Source organism: Manis javanica, chromosome 17, assembly GCF_040802235.1.
Source record: "Manis javanica isolate MJ-LG chromosome 17, MJ_LKY, whole genome shotgun sequence".
Taxonomy (NCBI): Eukaryota; Metazoa; Chordata; class Mammalia; order Pholidota; family Manidae; genus Manis; species Manis javanica.
This window is the reverse complement of record NC_133172.1, coordinates 17,479,993-17,489,425: the sequence shown is the minus strand read 5'-3', so window position 1 is coordinate 17,489,425 and position 9,433 is coordinate 17,479,993. Positions and strand designations below refer to the sequence as shown.

At 38.8% G+C, this 9,433-nt stretch overlaps 1 long non-coding RNA gene across 1 annotated transcript in view; it reads right to left on the bottom strand.

Moving 5' to 3' along the window:
• Positions 1 to 9,433, bottom strand: part of LOC140843032 (uncharacterized) — a 43,058-nt gene that overhangs the window by 7,918 nt on the left and 25,707 nt on the right. The window lies entirely within an intron of this gene.

Genomic DNA, 9,433 nt, shown 5'->3' with positions numbered 1-9,433 from the left:
GATAAATGTCAATACCTATCTCAGTTTTAACTTGCAAACTATTTCATTCCTCTTACTGCTTCTGAAAACACACCATTTTTCCCCATATTTTCTTTCCAGCTTTATTAAGATAAAATTGGCAAAATTGTAGGATACTTAAGGTATAAACATGATGATACATATAAATTGTGAAAGCATTCTCCCCATCGAGTTACTGCTTGTGTCTTTTACAGAGGTAAAAACAAAGAGATGGGCATGAGGAACCTGGTTCAGATTGTGGACAGAATTGAGTTTTCTTGTGTCAACCAATCCTTTCTGAAAATACTTTTATTTGGTCCCTTAATTACCTGATAATAGTGTTATTAAAGGTTGTCTTGAATAATGGTGAACATCGGCAATACAGCATTTGAGGTTGATCTCAAAATCTGGTTTAAAAAACTCTTAAACTCACTGGTTAAATGCCATGAGATTACTGTTTTTATTAGCCTTTTTGGAGGAATAACCATGAACTGTATACTTAAATAACTACATAAATCTTAGTTCTTTTTAATAGGAAGTCCCCCACCCCAACTTTAAAAAGGTTATCTATACTACATTAATGAATCAACACCAGATGTGTGTAGTTTTTAAATTGCCTCCATTTACCACTGATAGGTAAAACATTGTAAATATTTTAGTCAAAAACATATTTTCCCAAATCTGTCATTTTTTTCTCCTTAATGTCATGCTTCACTTAGCTCTTAACTGTGCTCCTGTGTTTGTGCAGCTTTGGAGTAAATCAGGCTGATCCCAAGATAAAACCAGGGGAGTACCTTAATGTGTCTGTTGGTGACCCCCTCTCCCCAAACCAGCAAGATTGGCTGTGTTCTCAGAGGAAAGTTGAATCTGAAATTCAGAATTATTTCATAGGGCATGTTCAGGAGGTAGATGAACCCTAAGTACACCTGTCTTACTCCATCCTAATTGGTAAGAATGTAGATAGATATGACTTGACTGTTGGACACCTGGATCATTAGTCAAGGTTTATAAGTTAAATCTTGGTCAATTCCACAATGCCTGGGTACATATTAATTGCTACCTTATATATTGCTACCTTATATAATATCCAAGCCACATGAGGGCCCACAAAACCTTACCACAAGCCCAGCAGAATCTCTAAAATGACTTTAATTTGCAGTCATAATGTGGCATATACTGTTTTAGGGGTTCCTTAGTTGGATCTGTTACATAAGGAATACTATGTCAGCCTTTCTTGACAGCATATGTATTTCATATTTAAGGTGTTCTTTGTTAAAAATACTGTAAACCAACAGGCTATTTTATGAAAAACCTGGCTTTGTAACTTCTTTGCTTACCGCTAATGATTAACAAAGATAAATGTGATTTTTGTTACACAGGCAATTAACCTAGCATTTAGCTCCTTTTCCCCCTTCCAGTGTTTTCAGTGGTTCTTAAGCTTTAGTGTGCATTAAAATCACCTGAGTGGCTTGTTGCTTGGGCCCCACTTCCAGAGTTCCTAACTCAGTAAATCTGGGATGGAAAGCTGAGGATTTGTATCTCTTAACATTGTTAAGTCTTAACATTAAACTTCCCAGATGATGCTGATGCTGCCAGGGACCAACCACACTTTGAGAACTGATAATATAAACCTACAGTCTATTATACGCCAGACATTAGATATATAATAAATAAAAACAACATGCTGCTTCTCTTTTGAGAATATTACTAGTGCTCTCATGTGTGGTTGGGAGAATTTAAATGTTCATTTTGTGATGAACATAATGAAAGAGAACAATGCGCTATTAGGAAAGGACAAAGTGGTTGAAGGTACAGGCGTGGAGCATGTGATATAGGGTCCTAGGTCATTTGTGCCAAAAACATGCTATTTTTAAGTGCAGAGAGAATCTACCAAAGGAGACTTGAGTAAGGCCTGGATATGACTGACAGTTTGACAAGGTCATGTGATGCTTTGTGATGTGTGGACTGAAAGGAACGAGTAGAGGCAGAGTGATGCTTTAGAGGCTGGATAGTGACTGAAGCAAGTTTAGGACATGTTGCATTGGGGATGAATGGAAATGGATAGTTCTGGGATTTATTTGGAGATGAGTTGACAGGACTTACTGAAGTAATATGATAGAGGAAGACATCAAGTAAAATTCAAAAAAAAATTTCTACAAATAAGATGTTGGTTGTGGAGAAATAGTTTGGGAGTGAATAGAATCAAGAACTGGTTTTGGGTACTGTCTTGCCTGAGGGTTTCAGCCTCCGGCAAGTTCACTCTGGATTCATAGAGACTGTGAAATGACAAAGGAATGTTCTTCGGGTAAAAGGGTATCATATACCCAGCTTTATTCTTGTGGCGGTTGGTCAAGCACTAGAATCACATCTGCATCCAGAGGTCTGCAGGTCTATAATCCATCTCTGCCTCTGCCCAGAGCGCACTGGGTGGAGTGCTTTATATACTGACTCAATCAATAATAGCTTCTTGCCAATGGGTATGGAAGCATTAGCCCGGCATTAGGCCAATTACATCATCGAATAGTTTAGGGTCAAGTGAAGAACCTGGCAATAGGAACTTCCTTTTTCCCTACAGGTACATTAGATTTGAAAACTTTGTTTGACACAGAGTGGAAACAACTCGGTGAAACTGGCATCATAAGCCTTCAGATAGTATTAAACATAGGATAAGGTCACTTAAAGTATGTATTTAGAGAAAACAGGAAAGCCTAGATTTGAGCCTTGGCACTCCCCAATATTTAGAAGTCATAAAGGAAAAGCAACCAATCTCCTATGCTAATGACTAGGGGGAAGTTAAGAGTATGGTGTCTTAGCCGAAAGAGCAAAGTGTGTGAGGCTGGAGGCATTCGATTGATTGCCACTACAGAAGTAAGATGAACCCAGTGTCCTTACTTTTGACAATATGTAGGCTATTGTAGCCCTTCTCAGAAACTCTTTTTGGTGGAGGGCTGGGATCATAAACCAGATGGAAGCGGCATAGGACATACTGATAAAGAGCATGACTGCTGATCAGCTGCCCTGGTTTTGAAGTCTGGTCCTACCACTATTCTTGAGGCTTTCTGCAAATTTTGTAGCATTTGTTCCTCTGCTGAATTATCTCTGGTACATAATCTCAGAGTTTTGAGGATTAAATAACTCATTTTTAAAACAGTACTCAGCGCATAATAAATGATCGGGAAATATTTCATCATTATTAGACTGAGTTAAAGAGCATAAAGTGAGGAAGAAGTGATAGCAAGTGTAGACAACTTTAAAATTTTTTGTTGGAATCCAAGAAGTGAAAGAGCTTGAGGCAGATGTGAGATTAAAGATATTTTTGTTTTTTTATTAAACTAAAGATGGACTATTTATATTTGTAAAGTAATGGTAATGACCCAATAAGATAACTTTATGAAAAAGTATTTGAGAAAAGAAAATAAGCTGTTGCATAGATAAACCCATTAGTGGTTGATAGGAACTGGGTTACTTTCTCTGAACAGGACAGGTGAGAGAATATAAATGTCAATGTAAGCAGATCAGGGAATATGATGGTGAGGGGAAAAAGTTCCTATCTGATTACTGTACTTCCTCAATGAAATATCAGATAAAGTTTGGTTAGAATGAAAGAGGGCTTGTGCAGTAATTGAGATAAAAGGACATTGTTATGCTTTAGAGTTGAAGCATTGCTCATCTGTTCCCAGTAAAATGTATCTTGAGTAAAGCTGAAATTTTTCAGTAAAAATTCCTTTTTCTTCATCAGGCAACCATCATTTAAGACATTCCTAAAATGTGTCCAATTCAAACTGCATGCAGTGGGGATTTTGTGGAGTTCACATGTGGATGTCTTTTCTCCAATGATTATTTTTCTACCCTAAGATGAGTATCACACCTGAGAGAGACTTTTATTCAGATATCCTCCACAAGAAAGGGAATTTTGAGAGTATGTTAAATTGAGTGAAGGGGGTGAAGGCTCAAGATGGCAGAATAGGAGGTCAAAACAAATCTCCTCCCACACACAGAAAGCAACTACAGCAAATACAACAAAACATGAAAATGAACTGAAGACTGCAGAACATACCATCTCTACCTGGGGAAGAAGAGAAGACCACACAGAAAAGGGTAAAGAGGCAGAGCTGCGAACAAGTGGGATCCAAGCCCTCACCCACCCCAGCCCACAGGGAGGGGATAGGTGCCCAAGAACTCTGCACACCTGGACATGGAGATCTCCAGGAATGTGAATCCACATTACATTGGGTTCTGGTGACTAATGGGACTAGACACCAGGGACAGTGGGACACTGGGAGGCTGAGAAACCAGCCACCTGTGGAGGACAGGCACACTCTGCTAGTCCCATGGAGACCCAATACAAAGGTAGCAGTTTGAAAGACTTGGCAGCAGTGGGAGGGGAGTCAGAGAGGTGAGGGTTGGATGGGGCTGTTTCTTCAGGAGAAAGAGCAGGTGGATGATAACCTCCCCAGTCTTTCCTCGGCCCAGTGGGTTAAGCACTCAGGAACCACAGGTGTGCCATCTCCCTTGGTGATTCAACCCCAAGGTGCCTCCCTGTGCGCCACTACAAGGCCAGACCACTCAGCAACTTTAGACTTGGCTGCCTGACAGGCAGAGGGAGACTCCCAGCTTTCACAACCCTGTTTCAGCCCATCTAGGGAGGTACCTGCAGGGGTCAGCTCAAAGAGTTACTTTCTTCCCACAGGTGGTCAAGCTGGGTGCTGCATGCCTCAGTGCTGCTAAGGGGAGCTGGTGGGACTCACTGCAGCAGCAGCTATGTGCTGCCATGGCATGGCCTCCCACTGTACAACTTGCTACAGCCCCTAGCCCACATGCCCCATACTGAGCATGTTGCACCACCACCTTGATTCCCTGGGCCCTTCCACTGTGCAACTTGCTGCCTCAGCACACCTGCATGCCCTCCAAGTGAGCAATTTGCCACTGCCTCTGCTGCTGCATGCCTACACACCTTCCTTTTTGACTTGCAGCCAGAGCCGAGGATTCAAGGGCTCCACACCAGGTGACTTGCAACCACTGGGAGCCCATGCACCCTGCCATTGTACAACTCGCCCTGTGATGGCCCCGCCGTCTCCATTAATCCAGGAGCCCCACTATTGCTGCAGGGCAGGCAGAGAGCAGCCCTGCTCACAACAATCCCAGCAGAAACCCCTTCTCTGGTCACATAGGCCAGGCTGAGGCAAACTAGCCTCAGCAGACAGATAAACTGCTGCAAGCAGAAAGAAAGGCAACTCTGCCCATTGCCCACCAACAGAAATGGGCTCCACAACAAAGGAGAAGCAGGCACTGGAGAGGAAAGACTCCTTAGCTTCTGGGCACCACAGGATGCCTTCCTCATAAAGCCATTACTCTCTAGACCAGGAAGCATAGCTGATCTATCTAATACAAAGGCAGAAACAGAAAACCTGACAAAATGAGGAAGCAGAGGAATATGTTCCCAACAAAACTGCAGGACAAGACACAAGAAAGAGGGTAAATGAAATGGAGTTCACCAATCTTTTCAATAAAGATTTCAAAGAAAAAGTCAGAAATATGCTCACTGATCTGCAGAAATGTATTAAAGATCTCAGGGAGGACTTCAACAAAGATACAAGAGCTGAAGAATACAGTAACTGAAATGAAACACAATGGAGGGAATGAACAGTAGACTGCTACAAGTAGAGGAGACAGTCAATGAGATGGAAATTAGAGAACAGTAACACAATGAAGCTGAGGAGCAGAGACAAAAAAGGATCTCTAGGATTGAAAGAATAAGAGAGCTGTGTGACCAATCCAAATGAAACAATATTCACATAATAGGAGTACCAGAAGAGAGAGATAAAGGGATAGAAAGTCTCTTTGAGGAAACAATTGTTGAAAAATTCTCCAATCTGGGAAAAGAAATAGACACTCAAGTAATGGAAGCACAGAGATCCCTAACAAAAGGAATCCCAGGAAGACACCACCAAGAAGACATAATAATTTAATATGGCAAAGATTAAGGACAAGAAGAGAGTATTGAAAGCAACCAGAAAGAGAAAAATGATTACTTACTTATAAGGGGAACCCCATAGGCTATCATCAGACTTCTCAGCAGAAACTTTCCAGGTCAAAAGGAGTTGCATGAAATAATGTGCTGAAAGAGGACCTTCAACCAAGAATCCTCTACTCAGCAAGATTATCACTTAAATTTGAAACAAATATTAATTTCCAGATAATTGAAGGCTCAAATAATTTATAACAGCTAAAACAGCATTACAGGGTATGTTAAAGGGACTGGTGTAGATGGAAATGTTCTAAGGCTAAATAGTTTTCACCAGTGAAAATAAACCTATAGTAAAGGTAGTACACCAATTAATTACCAAGCAAGTATGAAATTGAAACAAAAGTAGCAAAACCAACTATACACAAAATCAATCAAGGGATACACAGAGTGCAGATTATGACATATAATACATAAAGTGTGGAGGAGAAAGAAGGAAACAATACTTTTAGATTGTGTTTGAAACAGAACAATCAGCAATTTAATATTAGACTATTATATAGTCAGGAGGCTATCCTGAACCTTTGGTGACCACAAACCTAAAGCCTATAATAGATACACAAAAATTAAAGAGAGCTCCAACCACAACACTAAAGAAAACCATCAAATAACAAGAGAAGAAGAAAGGAACAGAGAGAAGGTATAAAAACAAACAGAAAATAATAAAATGGCAATAAGTTACATACCTATCAATAATTTAAATGTTAATGGACTGAATGCAACAATCAAAAGACAGAGTGGTAGAATGGATAAAGAAACAAGACCTCTCTATATGCTGCCCTCAGGAGACGCATTTCAGACCCAAAGACATACACAGACTAAAAGTGAAGGGATGGAAGAAGATATTTCATGCAAACAACAGGGAGAAAAAAACAGAAGTTGCAGTACTTAGACAAAATAGGTTTCAAAACAAACAAAGTAACAAGAGTCAAGGAAGAACATTACACAATGATAAAGCTATCAGTCCAAAAAGAGGATGCACCCAACTTAGGAGTACCTAAATATGTAAAACAAATATGAACAAAATTTAAGGGGGAAATAGATAACAAAACATTCACTGTAGGAGACTCGAACACACCACTCACATCAATCAATAAATCAGACAGGAAATAAATAAGGAAACAGAGGCACTGAACAATACATTGGATCAGATGGACCTAACAAACAGTTACAGAACACTCTACCTAAAAGCAGCAGGATACACATTTTTAATGAAACTAAAAGCTGGTTCTTTGAGAAGATAAACAAAATAGATAAACCCCTAGCCAGGGGAATCAAGAAAAAGGGGGAGTATGAAAATCAGAAATGAAATTATCCTCACTGTGGATACCAAAGAAATACAAATATTTATTAGAGAATACTATGAAAAATTACATGTCAGTTAATTGGACAACCTAGAAGAAATGGACAAGTTCCTAGAAAATACAACCTTCCAAGACTGACCCAGGAAGAAACAGATAATCTGAACAGACCAATCACCATCAATGAAATTGAATTGGTAATCAACTCCCAACAAACAAAATTCCAGTACCAGATGGTTTCACAGATGAATTCTATGAAACACATTTAAGGAAGAGCTAATACCCATCCTTATTAAAGTATTCCAAAAAGCAGAAGAGAAAGGAATACTTCCAAACTCATTCTATGAGGCTAACATCACTCTAATGTCAAAATCAGGCAAAGACACTACCGGACCAATATCCCAGATGAACACAAGTGCAAAAATCCTCAACAAAATATTAGCAAACTAAATTAAAAAAATACATCAAAAGGATCATTCATCACAACCAAACAGGATTTATTACAGGGAAGCAAGGATGGTATAATATTCATAAATCAATATCATACACATTAACAAAAAGGATAAAAACCACATGATCATCTAAATAGGTGCTGAAAAAGCATTCAACAAAATTCAACATTCATCCATGATGAAAACTCAACAAAATAGGCAAAAAGGTATGTACTGAACATAATAAAGGCCATATATGATAAACCCACAGCTAACATCATACTCAATTGCAAAAAGCTGAAAGTCTTTCTTCCAAGATCAGGAACACAACAAGGATGTCCATTCTCACCATTTTTATTTAACATAGTATTAGAGGTCCTAGTCACAGCAATCAAACAACACAAAGAGATAAAAGGCACCCAAACTGGTAAGGAAGAAGTCAAACTCACTATTTGTGGATGACATGATATTATACATAGAAAACCCTAAAGACTCCACCAAAAATACTATTAGAACTAATAACTGGATTTAGCAAAGTTGCAAGATACAATATTAATACACATAAATCTGTTCCTATATACTAACAATGAACTAGCAGAAAGAGAAATCAGGAAAACAATTCTTTTTACAATTGCATCAAAAAGAGTAAAATACCTAGGAATAAAACTACCAAGGAAGTGAAAGACTTATACTCTGAAAACTAAGACACTCATGAGAGAAATTAAATAAGACACAAATAAGTAGAAATCTATCCTGTGCTCATTGATAGGAAGAGTTAATACTGTCAAAATGACCATCCTGCCCGAGGCAATTTACAGATTCAATTTGATCCCTATCAAAATTCCAATATCATTTTTCAATGAACTAGTTCTAAATTCATATGGAACCACAAAAGACCCCAAATAGCCAAAGCAATTTTGAGAAGGAAGAATAAACCTGGGGGGATTCCACTCCCTGACTTCAAGCTATACTACAAAGCCACAGTAATCAAAACAATATGGTACTGGCACAAGAACAGACCCATAGATCAATGCAGTAGTATAGAGAGCCCAGACACAAACCCATGCATATGTGGTCAATTAATATATGATATAGGAGCCATGCATAAATAATGGGGAAAAGGCAGCCTCTACAATAACTGCTGTTGGGAAAACTGGCCAGCAAAATGCAAGAGAATGAAATTGTGTTACTGCCCAACTCCATACACAAAAGTAAACTCAAAATGGATCAAAGACCTGAATGTAAGACATGAAACCATAAAACTCTTAGATGAAAGCAAAGGCAAAAATCATAAGTATGAGCAATTTTTTTCTGGGCACATCTTGGGCAAGAGAAACAATGAAAAATGAACAAGTGGGACTACATCAAATTAAAAAACTAAAAGGCTTCTGTACAGCAAAGAACACCATCAGCAGAATAAAAAGGCATCCTACAGTATGGGAGAATATATTTGTAAGTGAGTATCTGATAAAGATTAACATACAAAATACAAACAATGCATATGCCTCAACAACACAAACAAATAAAAGCCAAATAACCTGATTAAGAAATGGGTGGAGAACCTGAACAGACATTTCTCCAAAAGAAATACAGATGGCCAATAGGCACATGAAAAGATGCTCCATGTTGCTAGCCATCAGGGAAATCCAAATCAAAACCACAGAGAGCTATCACCTCAC